General features: G+C 52.9%; 1 protein-coding gene across 5 annotated transcripts in view; it reads left to right on the top strand.

The window, feature by feature from the left end:
• The window catches only part of ppp4r4 (protein phosphatase 4, regulatory subunit 4), a 208,441-nt gene that overhangs the window by 179,176 nt on the left and 11,644 nt on the right, over window positions 1-17,621 (top strand). The gene's annotated exons all lie outside the window — the stretch shown is intronic.

The raw sequence follows: 17,621 nt of genomic DNA, 5'->3' as shown, positions 1-17,621 counted from the left end.
AATACAGTGCATGACATGTATATCATGCTAATAATACCTGGTATGACGGCTGCTGTAGTGTTTACCACCATACTTGAGTTTTTGTGCAGATTGTTTTGGTACCCAGAAAATCATCAGGAACTATCTCATGTGGACAGTGTTTCACCTTACTTCTGCCCTGGTGCAAACACAGACAAGTAATTGCAAATTGATTATTTGGTTTTTGGTTGTTGAGCTAACTATTTAAATTAACATATCTCACTTAAGGATTCAAACATAATGGATCGAACTTTAATGTAAATATAACAGTGTAGCTAACCGCACCCACTATTATTTTTTTTTTAATAAATAATTTTTATTGAAATTTTTCGATACAAACATTTACCCCTACTACATTTTAAATTATAACACAACAAATCCCCCCTGGAAAATCCTCCCCACGCCCTCCCCCGCGCGCTCCCCCCCCCCCCCCCCCCCCCCGCGCTACCAGTCTAGCAACCAAACCGTTTTTCCCTTTCTGCCGATGGCCTCGGGCAGCCATTGCCCGCGACCCCCCGCTGACGTGCTCCCTTCGTTGCTACCCCCCCCCCCCCCCTTCCCCCCCCCCCCCCTTTCTCCCCGGGTTGCTGCTGTTTCGGCCTCCAGTTCCTATCTCTGATCCAGAAAGTCAAGGAAGGGCTGCCACCGCCGGAAGAACCCCTGTACCGACCCTCTCAGGGCGAATTTGATTCTTTCCAATTGGATGAAGCTTGCCATGTCGTTTAACCAGGTGTTAACACTTGGTGGCCTTGTGTCCCTCCACTGAATCAAGATCCTTCTCCGAGCTACCAAGGACGCAAAGACCAATATTCCGGCCTCCCTTGCCTCCTGTACTCCTGGCTCCACCCCAACCCCAAAAATCGCTAGCCCCCACCCTGGTTTGACCCTGGTTCCCACCACTCTCGATACCGTCCCCGCCACCCCCTCCCAGAACTCCTCCAGTGCCGGACACATCCAGAACATATGTGCATGGTTCGCAGGGCTTCCCGAACACCTGACACACCTGTCCTCACCCCCGAAGAACCGACTCATCCTAGTCCCCGTCATATGGGCTCTGTGCAGCACCTTAAATTGGATGAGGCCCAACCTTGCGCACGACGACGACGAATTGACCCTCTCTAGGGCATCCGCCCATGTCCCATCCTCTATCTGCTCTCCCAGCTCCGCTTCCCACTTGTCTTTCAGCTCCTCTATCGGTACCTCCTCCACCTCCTGCATTATTCTGTAGATGTCCGAGACCTTCCCTTCTCCGACCCAGGCCCCTGACAGCACCCTATCACTCGCCCCTCTATCGGGAAGCAAGGGAAATCCTTCCACCTGTCGTCTGGCAAATGCCTTCACCTGCAGGTATCTAAACGTGTTCCCCGGGGGGAGCTCAAATTTCTCCTCCAGCTCCCCCAGGCTCGCAAACCTCCCCTCTATGAACATGTCCCTCAGTTGCCTGATGCCCGCCCTGTGCCAGCTCTGGAATCCCCCGCCAGTGTTCCCCGGGACAAATCTGTGGTTCCCTCTCAGTGGCGCCGCCATCAGACCCCCCACTTCCCCCCTGTGTCGCCTCCACTGCCCCCAGATTTTAAGGGTGGCCGCCACCACCGGACTCGTGGTATACCTTGTGGGGGGGAGCGGCCATGGTGCCGTTACTAGCGCCCCCAGGCTTGTATTGCCGCAGGACGCCCTCTCCATACGTTTCCAAGCTGCCCCCTCCCCCTCTATCACCCACTTGCGCACCATCGATGCGTTCGCCGCCCAGTAGTATCCGGAAAGATTGGGTAGCGCTAATCCTCCACTGTCCCTACTCCGTTCCAAGAAAATCCTTCTCACTCTAGGGGTGCCATGTGCCCACACATAGCCCATAATGCTGCTAGTTACCTTCTTGAAGAAGGCCCTGGGGAGAAAGATGGGCAAGCACTGGAACAGAAACAAGAACCTCGGGAGGACCGTCATTTTGACTGACTGCACCCTCCCTGCTAGCGACAGCGGTACCATGTCCCACCTCTTGAACTCCTCCTCCATCTGCTCCACCAGCCTTGAAAAGTTCAGCTTGTGGAGGGTCCCCCAGTTCCTTGCCACCTGCACCCCCAAGTACCTGAAGCTCTTTACTGCTCTCTTAAAGGGGAGCCGCCCAATTCCCTCCCCCAGATCTCCTGGGTGTATCACAAAGACCTCACTTTTACCCACATTTAATTTATATCCCGAAAAGTCCCCAAACTCCGCTAGTATTTCCATTACCTCCGGCATTCCCCCTTCCGGGTCCGCCACATATAACAACAAATCATCCGCATAGAGTGATACCCGATGTTCCTCCCCTCCCCTTGTCAGTCCTCTCCACCCCCCTGAACCCCTCAGTGCCATCGCCAACGGTTCGATCGCTAATGCAAATAGTAAGGGGGATAGGGGGCATCCCTGCCTGGTACCTCGATGGAGCCCAAAATACTCTGACCTCCTCCCGTTTGTAACCACACTCGCCATCGGGGCCGAATACAACAGCTTCACCCACTTGATAAATCCCTCCCCAAACCCAAACCGTTCCAGCGTCTCCCACAGGTATTCCCACTCCACCCTATCGAATGCCTTCTCCGCATCCAGTGCTACCACTATCTCAGCCTCCCCCTCCACTGCTGGCATCATAATCACATTCAACAGTCTCCGGACATTTGTGTTAAGTTGTCGTCCCTTTACGAACCCCGTCTGGTCCTCATGGATTACCCCTGGCACACAATCCTCTATTCTGGTTGCCAGGACCTTTGCCAACAGTTTGGCATCTACATTCAAGAGGGAGATGGGCCTGTAGGACCCACACTGTACAGGGTCTTTGTCCCGCTTCAGGATCAAGGAGATCAGGGCCTGTGACATTGTCGGGGGCAGAACCCCCCCCTCTCGCGCCTCATTGAAGGCTCGCACCAGCACTGGACCCACCAAGTCCACATACTTCTTATAAAATTCCACCGGGAACCCATCCGGCCCCGGCGCCTTCCCCGCCTGCATCTGGCCTATCCCTTTAACTAGCTCCTGCAGCTCTATCGGCGCCCCCAGCCCCTCCACCCGTTCCTCCTGGACCTTTGGGAACCTCAATCTATCGAGGAAGTTCTCCATTCCCCCCCTCCTCCTGGGCGGCTCAGACCGGTACAATTCCCTGTAGAAATCCCTGAAGACCCCGTTCACCTCTTGCCCCTTCTGCACTACGTTCCCTCCCTTCTCTCTCACTCCCCCAATCTCTCTGGCTGCATCTCGCTTGCGCAGCTGGTGTGCTAGCATCCTGCTCGCCTTTTCCCCGTACTCATAGACCGCGCCCTGTGCCCTTCTCCATTGCGTCTCCGCCTTCCTAGTGGTCAGTAGGTCAAACTGGGCCTGTAAACTGCGCCGCTCCCTCAACAGCCCCTCCTCTGGTGTCTCCGCATATCTCCTGTCCACTTCTATAAGTTCCCCCACCAGTCTCTCCCTCTCCTGCCTCTCCTTCCTTTCTCTGTGTGCCCTTATGGAGATCAGCTCTCCTCTGATCACTGCTTTCAGGGCCTCCCAGACTACCCCCACCTTCACCTCGCCCGTGTCGTTCGTGCCCAGATATCTCTCAATGCCCTTCCGGACCCTTCCGCACACCTCATCGTCCGCCAGCAGCCCCACATCCAGGCGCCACAACGGGCGCTGGTCCCGTGCTTCCCCCAGTTCTACCTCTACCCAGTGTGGTGCATGGTCCGAAATCGCAATGGCCGAGTACTCCGTGTCCTGCACTCTCGAAATCAGCCCCCTGCTCAGTACAAAAAAGTCTATTCTGGAGTACACCCTGTGGACGTGGGAGAAAAAAGAATACTCCCTCGCCCTTGGCCTGCCAAATCTCCAAGGGTCTACCCCCCCCATCTGCTCCATGAACCCCCTTAGCACCTCTGCCGCTGCCGGCCTCCTATTCGTCCTGGAACTCGATCTGTCCAGCCCAGGGTCGAGCACTGTATTGAAGTCCCCCCCCATGATCAGGCCCCCTGCCTCCAGACCCGGAATGAGGCCCAACAGGCGCCTCATAAAACCCGCGTCATCCCAATTCGGGGCATACACATTCACCAGCACCACATTCTCTCCCTGCAGCCTACCCTTCACCATCACGTACCTACCCTCCTTATCTGCTACCACCTGCGCCGCCACGAACGACACCCTCTTTCCCACCAAAATCGCCACCCCCCGGTTCTTTGCGTCCAAGCCTGAGTGGAACACCTGTCCCACCCACCCCCTTCTCAGGCGTACCTGGTCTACTACTCTCAAGTGAGTCTCCTGCAACATTGCCACATCCGCCTGCAGTCCCTTTAGGTGTGAAAAAACCCTTGATCTCTTGACCGGCCCATTCAGCCCCCTCACGTTCCAAGTAATCAACCGGGTCGCGGAGCGTTTCGTCCCTTTCCCCTGTCTATTAGCCATGTCCTGTCCCCTGTTCGCCCCGGGCCGACCCTCCCCTTCTGACCCGTTCCCCATGGCGATGGCCCCCCCCCCCCTCTCTCCTCCCGTTCTTCCCTTCCCGTCCTCGGCCTTTCCAGCAGCAACCCGGTATCCCCCCCTAACCCCCCTTCCCCCCACCCCCCCCCTGGCTAGGACCCCTCCTAGCCGCGGTGTATCCACCATCGTACTCCCGAGAGTCAGCTGGTTTTCGCTGACCCGGCTGCCCCTGCCACACTCCGACTCCTCCCGATGTGGGGGGGGAGGGGCCTCCCCCCCCCCCCCTTGCCATCCCTCTCTGACCCCGCTTCAGCGCGGGAAAAGCCGCCATTGCTGGCCACACCCCACTCTTCTCTCCTCCCCCTTCCTCCGTCCCGCGCGCGGGAAACAGGGGAAAGCCCGCGCTTTCGCCCGGCCACACCCTACCCCGCCATCTTTAATTCCACCCCCGTCCCCATCCAAGCCCCTAAAAAAGCCCCCTTAAAACGAGAGGAAGAAAAAAGAGAAAAAGAAAACACGCATAACCAACCAACAACGCATAATTCCACCCCCGTCCCGCCTCCCCAACTTAACAATATAACAATATAAATAACAAATCTCAAATAAATACATAAATACATAACTATGCCTGCATAACTAAATAACTACCCAATAATAACGTATTTAACCATCACCCTCCATCGAACAGAACAGTAACCATAACCCTTAAAGAACAGATCAAAAAACAGTAAAAAAGCCCCCCCTACAACAACAATAATTAAGGGAAGTTGGCAACGGGAAGAGACACACAAAAAGGAACAAAGAAACCCCCCATAACACAAGTTTCAAAGAAACCAAACGATCCATCAACTTTAACCAAGTTCCGACCTGGCCTAAGAAAGACATGGGCCACTTGATCAGTCAAGGGTACTCGGGCGGCCTCGACCGCCGGCGTTCCCAAGTTCTAGTTCAGGTCCAGCTTTTCCTCCCGAACAAAAGTCCATGCCTCCTCTGGGGTCTCAAAGTAATGGTGCTGGTCCTTGTAGGTGACCCACAAGCGCGCTGGCTGCAGCATTCCGAACTTGATCCTCTTTGCGTGCAGCACCGCCTTCGTCCGGTTAAACCGGGCCCGCCGCTTTGCCACCTCCGCACTCCAGTCCTGATATATCCGCACCGTCGAATTCTCCCATTTGCTGCTTTTCTCCCTCTTGGCCCACCTCAGCACTTTCTCCCGATCACAGAAACGCTGGAATCGCACCAGCACCGCCCTCGGGGGCTCGTTCGCCCTAGGCCGCCTAGCCATGACCCGATATGCTTCTTCCAGCTCCAGGGGCGATGGACCGGCCCCCTCTCCCATCAGGGAGCTCAGCATCTCCGCTACATATTTCGGGAGATCAGGCCCCTCCAGGCCTTCTGCTAGGCCCAGGATCCTCAAGTTCTTCCGCCTCATTCGAGTGTCCAGCTCCTCAAAGCGGCTCTGCCATTTCAGGTGGAGTGCCTCGTGCACCTCCACCTTTCCCACGAGGACCGTGGCTTCCTCCTCCCTCACCGCCATCTCCTGCTGCAGCTCTCTTATCGACGCCTCTTGGGTCGCCTGGGCCCCCATCAGCCTTGTGGTCGTCGCGTTCATGGACTCTAAGAGTTCCACTTTCAGCTCCGTAAAACACCGGAGGAGAGCGGCCTGCTGCTCCTCCGCCCATTTTCTCCAGTCTTCTAGTGCGCCACCGGCCGCCATTTTGGTCCTCTTCCCCCGCTTTTTTTGGGGAGCTGCTGCCGCTTTTTTTGTCGCCCCACTCCGAGTACCGACCATAAAGTTGGTCTCACTCTCCTCAGGGAGCCTTCCCCCACCGGGATTTGTCTTTACAGTACCGTCGGGGCCCTCCAATCGGCCCTTAAACACCTTTGTCGCAGGAGCTGCCAAATGTGCGACTTAGTAGGTCATAGCCGCAACCGGAAGTCCCGCTCCCACTATTATTTATGTCAAATCAGTCAGCAACTTCAGGCATGCACAAATGCGAAATTGAATACAAAAATCTATATCTATCTTTGAAGAAGTGCCAGTCTGCTGTTATCTGTAAGCCAGTGGAATCTCTCCTCTTCTGACTTCCCATTCATAAATATTGAGCAGTTATTATCCCAAATGAGTTCCCCAATTTTGGTATGACCTGGTGAGGAGGAATGAGCTGGCTCCCATTTCTTCAGTCCCCTTGGGTTGGTTGCAACAAAGGGTTGTTTACAATTCTTTTCCCATGAATGCCTTTTTACCAATCCAAATGTATTTATTTATTTTTATTACCACACACCACACCACACCAAACACACACATCACACCAAACACACACATCACACCAAACACACACATCACACCAAACACACACATCACACCAAACACACACATCACACCAAACACACACATCACACCAAACACACACATCACACCAAACACACACATCACACCAAACACACACATCACACCAAACACACACATCACACCAAACACACACATCACACCAAACACACACATCACACCAAACACACACATCACACCAAACACACTCATCACACCAAACATACACATCATACCAAACACACCACACCAAACACACACACCACACCAAACACACACATCACACCAAACACACACATCACACCACACCAAACACACACATCACACCAAACACACACATCACACCAAACACACACATCACACCAAACACACACATCACACCAAACACACACATCACACCAAACACACTCATCACACCAAACACACACACCACACCAAACACACACATCACACCAAACACACACATCACACCACACCAAACACACACATCACACCAAACACACACATCACACCACACCAAACACACACATCACACCAAACACACACATCACACCACACCAAACACACACATCACACCACACCAAACATACACATCACACCAAACACACACATCACACCACACCAAACACACACATCACACCACACCAAACATACACATCACACCAAACACACACATCACACCAAACACACACATCACACCACACCAAACACACACATCACACCACACCAAACACACACATCACACCAAACACACACATCACACCAAACACACACATCACACCACACCAAACACACACATCACACCACACCAAACATACACATCACACCAAACACACACATCACACCACACCAAACACACACATCACACCACACCAAACATACACATCACACCAAACACACACATCACACCAAACACACACATCACACCACACCAAACACACACATCACACCACACCAAACACACACATCACACCAAACACACACATCACACCAAACACACACATCACACCAAACACACACATCACACCACACCAAACACACACATCACACCAAACACACACATCACACCACACCAAACACACACACCACACCAAACACACACATCACACCACACCAAACATACACATCACACCAAACACACACATCACACCAAACACACACATCACACCAAACACACACATCACACCAAACACACTCATCACACACATCACACCAAACACACACATCACACCAAACACACACATCACACCACACCAAACACACACATCATACCAAACACACACATCACACTACACCAAACACACACATCACACCACACCAAACACACTCATCACACACATCACACCAAACACACACATCACACCAAACACACACATCACACCACACCAAACACACACATCACACCAAACACACACATCACACCACACCAAACACACACATCACACCAAACACACACATCACACCACACCAAACACACACATCACACCAAACACACACATCACACCACACCAAACACACACATCATATCAAACACACACATCACACCACACCAAACACACTCATCACACACATCACACCAAACACACACATCACACCAAACACACACATCACACCAAACACACACATCACACTACACCAAACACACACATCACACCACACCAAACACACTCATCACACACATCACACCAAACACACACACCACACCAAACACACACACCACACTCATCACACCAAACACACTCATCACACCAAACACACTCATCACACCAAACACACCCATCACACACATCACACCAAACACACTCATCACACACATTACACCAAACACACTCAACACACACCTCACACCCATCACACTCATCACACACATCATGCCCATCACACTCATCACACACATCACACCCATCACACTCATCACACACATCACACCAAACACACTCATCACACCAAACACACACATCACACCACACCAAACACAGTTAGAGTCCTTCCTTTTGATTCTCTTTGTTCCCATTTATTTGATTTTATTATATTTGGTCCGTGGACTCCTAATCAAAATACACCTTCAAGCAGTAGACTTAAGATGAGGCAGACTGCTAGTCAGGATAGTGTGTTCCAAGACTTGTTTTTTTTTGGAGAGACGAATATAGACTCATCGGTGCAATGATATAGAACATAGAACATACAGTGCAGAAGGAGGGTGTTTGGCCCATCGAGTCTGCACCAACCCACTAAAGCCCTCACTTCCACCCTATCCCTGTAACCCAATAACCCCTCCTAACCTTTTTCTTTGGACACTAAGGACAATTTAGCATGGCCAGTCCACCTAACCTGCACGCCTTTGGACTGTGGGAGGAAACCAGAGCACCCGGAGGAAACCCACGGAGACAACGTGCAGACTCCGCACAGACGGTGACCCAGCGGGGAATCGAACCTGGGACCCTGGGGATGTGAAGCCACAGTGCTAGCCACTTGTGCAACCGTGCTGCTGATATGTAGACAGACATGTAACTAAGGGGTTAATCACAACACACAGCTGTGGCATAACAACTAGAGGGCATTACACAAAGCACTATATAGTGCTCCCAGAAGCTCTCCCTCTCACTTCCAGCAGGAGTTACAGGAAAAACAGTGTAGCAGAGAGATCTCAGCCCAGCCACCACGTGTAGCTTAGATACAGTTTGTACAGTTAGTAATTCTTACTTTGTTGCTCGAGTTAGATCAGTATAGTGTCAAACTCATTTATTAGTTTTATCATTACTTAATAAATTCTTTCAGTTTACTTAGAAGACTCGAGTGTTCCTCAATATCATCTACAGTTAGTAACAACATATATTACTTAAACCAAGTAGTATAATAACCAGCACCAAGGGAAACTTAAAGACCAGCTTTGGAAAATTGGCTGGCTGACAACATGTGGGTTGGCCAGGGACAGTGTTTTGGCTAACAGTCAATGATTGGTTCCTGTGGGATGCTTCTGAGAGTCTATCTCTGTGTGTGTGTCTCTCTCTGTCTGTCTCTCTTTCTGTCTCTGCCTCTGCCTCTCTCTCACTGCCTCCCTCTCTCACTGCCTCCCTCTCTCTCACTGCCTCCCTCTCTCTCTCACTGTCTCTCTTTCTGTCTCTGCCTGCCTCTCTCTCACTGCCTCCCTCTCTCTCACTGCCTCCCTCTCTCACTGCCTCCCTCTCTCTCACTGCCTCCCTCTCTCACTGCCTCCCTCTCTCTCTCTCTCACTGCCCCTCTCTCTCTCTCACTGCCTCCCTCTCTCTCTCACTGCCTCCCTCTCTCTCTCACTGCCTCCCTCTCTCTCTCACTGCCTCCCTCTCTCTCTCACTGCCTCCCTCTCTCTCTCACTGCCTCCCTCTCTCTCTCACTGCCTCCCTCTCTCTCTCTCTCTCACTGCCTCCCTCTCTCTCACTGCTTCCCTCTCTCTCTCACTGCCTCCCTCTCTCTCTCACTGCCTCCCTCTCTCTCTCACTGCCTCCCTCTCTCTCTCACTGCCTCCCTCTCTCTCTCACTGCCTCCCTCTCTCTCTCGCTGCCTCCCTCTCTCTCTCACTGCCTCCCTCTCTCTCTCACTGCCTCCCTCTCTCTCTCGCTGCCTCCCTCTCTCTCTCGCTGCCTCCCTCTCTCTCTCACTGCCTCCCTCTCTCTCTCACTGCCTCCCTCTCTCTCTCACTGCCTCCCTCTCTCTCTCACTGCCTCCCTCTCTCTCTCACTGCCTCCCTCTCTCTCTCACTGCCTCCCTCTCTCTCTCACTGCCTCCCCCTCTCTCTCTGCCTCCCTCTCTCTGCCTCCCTCTCTCTCTCTGCCTCCCTCTCTCTCTGTCTGTCTCACTGTCTCTCTCACTGCCTCCCTCCCTCTCTCTCACTGCCTCCCTCTCTCTCTCACTGCTTCCCTCTCTCTCTCACTGCCTCCCTCTCTCTCTCACTGCCTCCCTCTCTCTCTCACTGCCTCCCTCTCTCTCTCACTGCCTCCCTCTCTCTCTCACTGCTTCCCTCTCTCGCTCACTGCCTCCCTCTCTCTCACTGCCTCCCTCTCTCTCACTGCCTCCCTCTCTCTCACTGCCTCCCTCTCTCTCACTGCCTCCCTCTCTCTCTGTCTGTCTCACTGTCTCTCTGTCTGTCTCACTGTCTCTCTCACTGCCTCCCTCTCTCACTGCCTCCCTCTCCCTCTCACTGCCTCCCTCTCTCTCACTGCCTTCCTCTCCCTCTCACTGCCTCTATCTCCCTCTCACTGCCTCTATCTCCCTCTCACTGCCTCCCTCTCCCTCTCACTGCCTCCCTCTCTCTCTCTGCCTCCCTCTCCCTCTCACTGCCTCCCTCTCTCTCTCAGTGCCTCCCTCTCTCTCTCACTGCCTCCCTCTCTCTCTCACTGCTCCCTCTCTCTCTCACTGCCTTTCTCTCTCAGAGGGGGCGATTGTCTTTTGTGTCCGATATGGAGGCATGCATAATCCCATACCAGCCTCCCCGGACAGGCGCCGGAATGTGGCGACTAGGGGCTATTCACAGTAACTTCATTGAAGCCTACTCGTGACAATAAAGCGATTTCATTTTTTCATTTTTTTCATGCGCAATTGTGCCAGCTCAATCCTGCGCATGCGCAGTTGGGCTGCGCCATTCTACACATGTACGGGGAACTTCTTAACGAGCACCGGCCCCGACCCAACATAGAACGATACAGCGCAGTACAGGCCCTTCGGCCCACAATGTTGCACCGACATGGGAAGTCAAAAACTAAAGGCCATCTAACCTACACTATGCCATTATCATCCATATGTTTATCCAATAAACTTTTAAATCCCCTCAATGTTGGCGAGTGCACTACTGTTGCAGGTAGGGCATTCCACGGCCTCACCACTCTTTGCGTAAAAAACCTACCTCTGACCTCTGTCCTATATCTATTACCCCTCAATTTAAGGCTATGTCCCCTCGTGCTAGCCACCTCCATCCGCGGGAGAAGGCTCTCACTGTCCACCCTATCTAACCCTCTGATCATTTTGTATGCCTCTATTAAGTCACCTCTTAACCTTCTTCTCTCTAACGAAAACAACCTCAAGTCCATCAGCCTTTCCTCATTAAGATTTTCCCTCCATACCAGGCAACATCCTGGTAAATCTCCTCTGCACCCGTTCCAAAGCTTCCACGTCCTTCCTATAATGAGGCGACCAGAACTGTACGCAATACTCCAAATGCGGCCGTACCATGGTTTTGTACAGCTGCAACATGACCTCATGGCTCCGGAACTCAATCCCTCTACCAATAAAGGCCAACACACCATAGGCCTTCTTCACAACCCTATCAACCTGGGTGGCAACTTTCAGGGATCTATGTACATGGACACCGAGATCCCTCTGCTCATCCACACTACCAAGAATTTTACCATTAGCCAAATAGTCCGCATTCCTGTTATTCTTTCCAAAGTGAATCACCTCACACTTCTCTACATTAAACTCCATTTTCCACCTCTCAGCCCATCTCTGCAGCTTATCTATGTCGCTCTGTAACCTGCAACATCCTTCCACACTGTCTACAACTCCACCGACTTTAGTGTCGTCTGCAAATTTACTCACCCAACCTTCTGTGCCCTCCTCTAGGTCATTTATAAAAATGACAAACAGCAACGGCCCCAGAACAGATCCTTGTGGTACTCCACTCGTAACTGAACTCCATTCTGAACATTTGCCATCAACCACCACCCTCTGTCTTCTTTCAACTAGCCAATTTCTGATCCACATCTCTAAATCACCCTCAATCCCCAGCCTCCGTATTTTCTGCAATAGCCGACCGTGGGGAACCTTATCAAACGCTTTACTGAAATCCATATACACCACATCAACTGCTCTACCCTCGTTTACCTGTTCAGTCACCTTCTCAAAGAACTCGATAAGGTTTGTGAGGCATGACCTACCCTTCACAAAACCATGCTGACTATCCCTAATCATATTATTCCTATCTAGATGATTATAAATCGTATCTCTTATAATCCTCTCCAAGACTTTACCCACAACAGACGTGAGGCTCACCGGCCTATAGTTACCGGGGTTATCTCTACTCTCCTTGAACAAAGGGAAGACATTTGCTATCCTCCAGTCCTCTGGCACTATTCCTGTAGCCAATGATGACCTAAATATCAAAGCCAAAGGCTCAGCAATCTCTTCCCTGGCTTCCCAGAGAATCCTAGGATAAATCCCATCAGGCCCCGGGGACTTATCTATTTTCACCTTGTCCAGAATTGCCAACACTTCTTCCCTCCGCACCTCAATGCCATCTATTCTAATAGCCTGGGTCTCAGCATTCTCCTCCACAACATTATCTTTTTCCTGAGTGAATACTGACGAAAAGTATTCATTTAGTATCTCGCTTATCTCCTCAGCATCCACACACAACTTCCCACCACTGTCCTTGACTGGCCCTACTCTTACCCTAGTCATTCTTTTATTCCTGACATACCTATAGAAAGCTTTTGGGTTTTCCTTGATCCTACCTGCCAAAGACCTCTCATGTCCCCTCCTTGCTCATCTTAGCTCTCTCTTTAGATCCTTCCTCGCTTCCTTGTAACTATCAAGCGCCCCAACTGAAACTTCACGCCTCATCTTCACATAGGCCTCCTTCTTCCTCTTAACAAGAGATTCCACTTCTTTGGTAAACCACGGTTCCCTCGCTCTACCCCTTCCTCCCTGCCTGGCTGGTACGTACTTGTCAAGAACACGCAATAGCTGTTCCTTGAACAAGCTCCACATATCCAGTGCGCCCAACCCTTGCAGCCTACTTCTCCAACCTACACATCCTAAGTCATGTCTAATGGCATCATAATTGCCCTTCCCCCAGCTATAACTCTTGCCCTGCGGGGTATACTTATCCCTTTCCATCACTAACATAAAGGTCACCGAATTGTGGTCACTGTCTCCAAAGTGCTCACCTACCTCCAGATCCAGCACCTGGCCTGGTTCATTACCCAAAACCAAATCCAATGTGGCCTCGCCTCTTGTTGGCCTGTCAACATATTGTGTCAGGAAACCCTCCTGCACACATTGTACAAAGAACGACCCATCTAATGTACTCGAACTATATCTTTTCCAGTCAATATTTGGAAAGTTAAAGTCTCCCATAACAACTACCCTGTTACTTTCGCTCTTTTCCAGAATCATCTTCGCCATCCTTTCCTCTACATCCCTAGAACTATTAGATGGCCTATAGAAAACTCCCAACAGGGTGACCTCTCCTTTCCTGTTTCTAACCTCAGCCCATACTACCTCGGAAGAAGAGTCCCCATCTAGCATCCTTTCTGCCACCGTAATACTGTCCTTGACTAGCAGCGCCACACCTCCCCCTCTTTTGCCCTCTTCTCTGAGTTTACTAAAACACCTAAACCCCGGAACCTGCAACAACCATTCCTGTCCCTGCTCTATCCATGTCTCTGAAATGGCCACAACATCGAAGTCCCAGGTACCAACCCATGCTGCCAGTTCCCCTACTTTATTTCGTATACTCCTGGCATTGAAGTAGACACACTTCAAACCACCTACCTGAACACTGGCACCCTCCTGCGAAGTCAAATCTGTGCTCCTGACCCTATGGGGTATGGTGTTCAGGTGCCAGCCGCGCTGGTAAGTAGTCCTGGGGGGGGGGGAGGGGGGGGAGAAAAGAGGCCGGCCCGCCGATCGGTGGGCCCCGCTCGCGGGCCAGACCCCGGCGGAGGTCCCCCCCACCTCCTGGTGAAGGAGCCCCCCCCCCCCCCCACACCCCGATCGTTTGCGTGTGTGTGTGCCTCCCCCTCTCTCTCACTGCCTCCCCCTCTCTCTCACTGCCTCCCCCTCTCTCTCACTGCCTCCCTCCCCCTCTCTCTCACTGCCCTCCCTGCCCCTCTCTCTCACTGCCTCCCTCCCCCTCTCTCTCACTGCCTCCCTGCCCCTCTCTCTCACTGCCTCCCTGCCCCTCTCTCTCACTGCCTCCCTGCCCCTCTCTCTCACTGCCTCCCTCCCCCTCTCTCTCACTGCCTCCCTCCCCCTCTCTCTCACTGCCTCCCTCCCCCTCTCTCTCACTGCCTCCCTCTCACTCTGTGGTGAATGTACTATGCCAATAATCCACCATTGTATTTGTATCTGTGCTGTTGCCCTTGTACTTGTATCTGTGCTGTGCTGTTGCCTTTGTGGGCTCCTCCTATGGGCCATTGAATGGTATTATCCATAGGGGATCATGTTGGGCATGTATGGGCTCCGCCCATGGCTCCCTCCCCTTGAAGGGAGGTATAAAGAGCAGTTGACCTGCAGGCGGTTCTCAGTATTGGATCAGTCGCAGGCAGCCACAGTTCTAAATTGATTGAAGCCACGGTTTACTTCTACTCTTGTCTCGAGTGAATTGATGGTTGCATCAATTTAATCAACTTAAAACGCAACTAGAATCGGCCCTCACACCTGACCGACTGGAACTCGATCCGCAGGCCGCGGAGTCAAAATAAATTTTTTCGCACTGGCTCCACTGCTTCAAGGCCTATTTTGCAGCCTTCGCCACGCCTTCCGTCACTGACGAATAGAAGCTGAGCCTTCTCCACATACGGGTGAGCCATCGTATCTCTGTTCAACTCGACGAGGCCTCCTCCTATGCAGACGCCCTCGCGATGCTCGAACGCCTCTATGTACGGCCTGTGAACGAGGTCTACGTGCGACACATCCTCACCACTCGCCGCCATCGTCCCGGGGAATCGCTAGACGACTACCTACGTGACCTCAAAATCTTCGCATGCAGCTGCAACTACCAGGCCATTACGGCCACTCAACATATGGAACTCGCCGTCTGAGATGTCTACGTGGTGGGAGTCCGGTCCATCTACGTGAGACAGCGGCTACTCGAAAAGGGGGTGCTGGACCTGGATCAGACGGTAAAGTTAGCCTCCTCTCTGGAAGTAGCGTTCCAGAGCCTTAACGCGTTCCTGGCAGACCACGCGACCCCCTCATGGACCCCCGACCAAAGACTACCCGAGGCCTGTGCCATGCGGCCGCCCGCCCATCATGGGGGGGGCTACCCTGCTATTTCTGCGGCCAGTCCCAACACCCCAGGCAGCACTGTCCAGCCCGTAACGCGAACGACAGCATCTGCGGGAGAAAAGGACATTTTGCCAAAGTTTGCCGGGCCAGGTCCAAGAACTCTAACTCACAGGGTCGATCCTCAGACTCACAGGCCCGCAGACCCCGCAGTGTGGCAGCATGTCTACCGACTCCACCGCCTGCAGATGCGTCATCAGCCTCGTGCTATCCGTGGGGGCAGCCACCTTCCAGCCCTCACAGCACGTGCGACTCACGGGGGCCGCCATCTTGGCCATCCTCCCCCATGCGGCCGGCTACGTGTGATGCATGGGGGCCGCCATCTTGGACGCCATCTTCCTCACCGCCCTCCATGCTCGACCAACGGGGGCCACCATCTTGGCCACCATCTACTACGCCGCTAGATGCGTACGATCAACAAGGGCAGCCATCGCGGAGCCGCCCCAGCACCTCCGACCACGCCGGCTACCCGCAACTCAGGGCGGTCACCCTGGACTAATCGCGACCCAAGCACCTCTGGAGCTCTATGATGACGGTCCGGGTAAACGGGCACGAGACGCCTTGCCTTTTCGACTCCGGGAGCACAGAGCGCTTCATTCACGCGGACATGGCAAGACGCTGCTCGCTCACAATTTTCCCGGCGCACCAAACCATCTCCCTCGCCTCTGGGTCGCACTCGGTGCAAATCCGCAACCTAAGCAATACAGGGCGCCGAGTACGTCTATTTTAAATTATATGTGTTCCCAGACCTCTGCGCTCCTCTCCTATTGGGACTAGATTTCCAATGCAACCTCAGGAGCCTAACTCTGAAGGTCGGGGGGCCCCTACCCCCACTCACCATATGCAGCCTCGTGATGTGCGATCAATAACCACAGAAACGAAGGAGTAGTCCGAATTGAAGGCTTTAATCTACAAGATGTTTCACCAGCAGCTTGAGTACAGAAAGAACGACGGCTGCTTGGAAACACGGGTTCTTAAACCCCGCTTCATTGCGCGGAGCTACCTTCGACTTGACCAATGAGAAAGCAACACTTGGGCCAATGAGCAGCGAGCCTTCTCCACCAATAGCAGCTCACACACCCAGGTACCATAGTAACTCTAGTCATGCTACCACATTCACCCCTTGTTGAGAAAGGAACCGGTGGGGGGGGGGGCTGTGCTCGTTGCGAAGCCGGGGGGTGGGGGGAGCGTCCAGCCAGGACTGGTGGTCCAGTGCGGGTGGGACAATTTACCGGTAGTATGACTAGTGATGTGGGATTATACCTCTCCAACGGCGGCTGCCCACTGGCCCGTAACTATATGCAGAGATGTGTTATCACACGGCAAATTATTTACAGAGTCAGAAAAAAAGGGTCCATTCATATCGACTCGATCAGACGATCGGGAGCCTTGGACGTCCTCTGCGACCGGTGGAGCTTCGTTGGAGATGCGGGCGTCCAGGACTCTGGGAGCGATGATCTGGTCCTCGTGGAGGTTTCCACACCCCTAGACAGGGCTGGTGAGGGCCGGGCCGTGGGTGGGGCGTCAGGCCCTGTAGGCGGCGCGAGTGAGGAAGTTGGCGGGCCAGGGAGACGGATGCCTTTTCCACTTCCTCCGGGTCCCCTTTGGCATCACGAACGGGGTTTCGGTGTTCCAAAGAACAATGGACCGAATGGTGGACCAGTACGGGCTGCGGGCCACATTTCCGTACTTGGACAATGTCACCATCTATGGCCATGATCAGCAGGACCACGACGCCAACCTCCACAGATTTCCCCAAACCGCCCAAACCCTAAACTCGCATACAACAAGGAGAAATGCGTTTTCCGCACAACCA

This window comes from Scyliorhinus canicula, chromosome 2, assembly GCF_902713615.1.
Source record: "Scyliorhinus canicula chromosome 2, sScyCan1.1, whole genome shotgun sequence".
Lineage (NCBI taxonomy): Eukaryota > Metazoa > Chordata > Chondrichthyes > Carcharhiniformes > Scyliorhinidae > Scyliorhinus > Scyliorhinus canicula.
The sequence above is the reverse complement of the archived record's forward strand: the minus strand, read 5'-3'. Positions and strand labels throughout refer to the sequence as shown.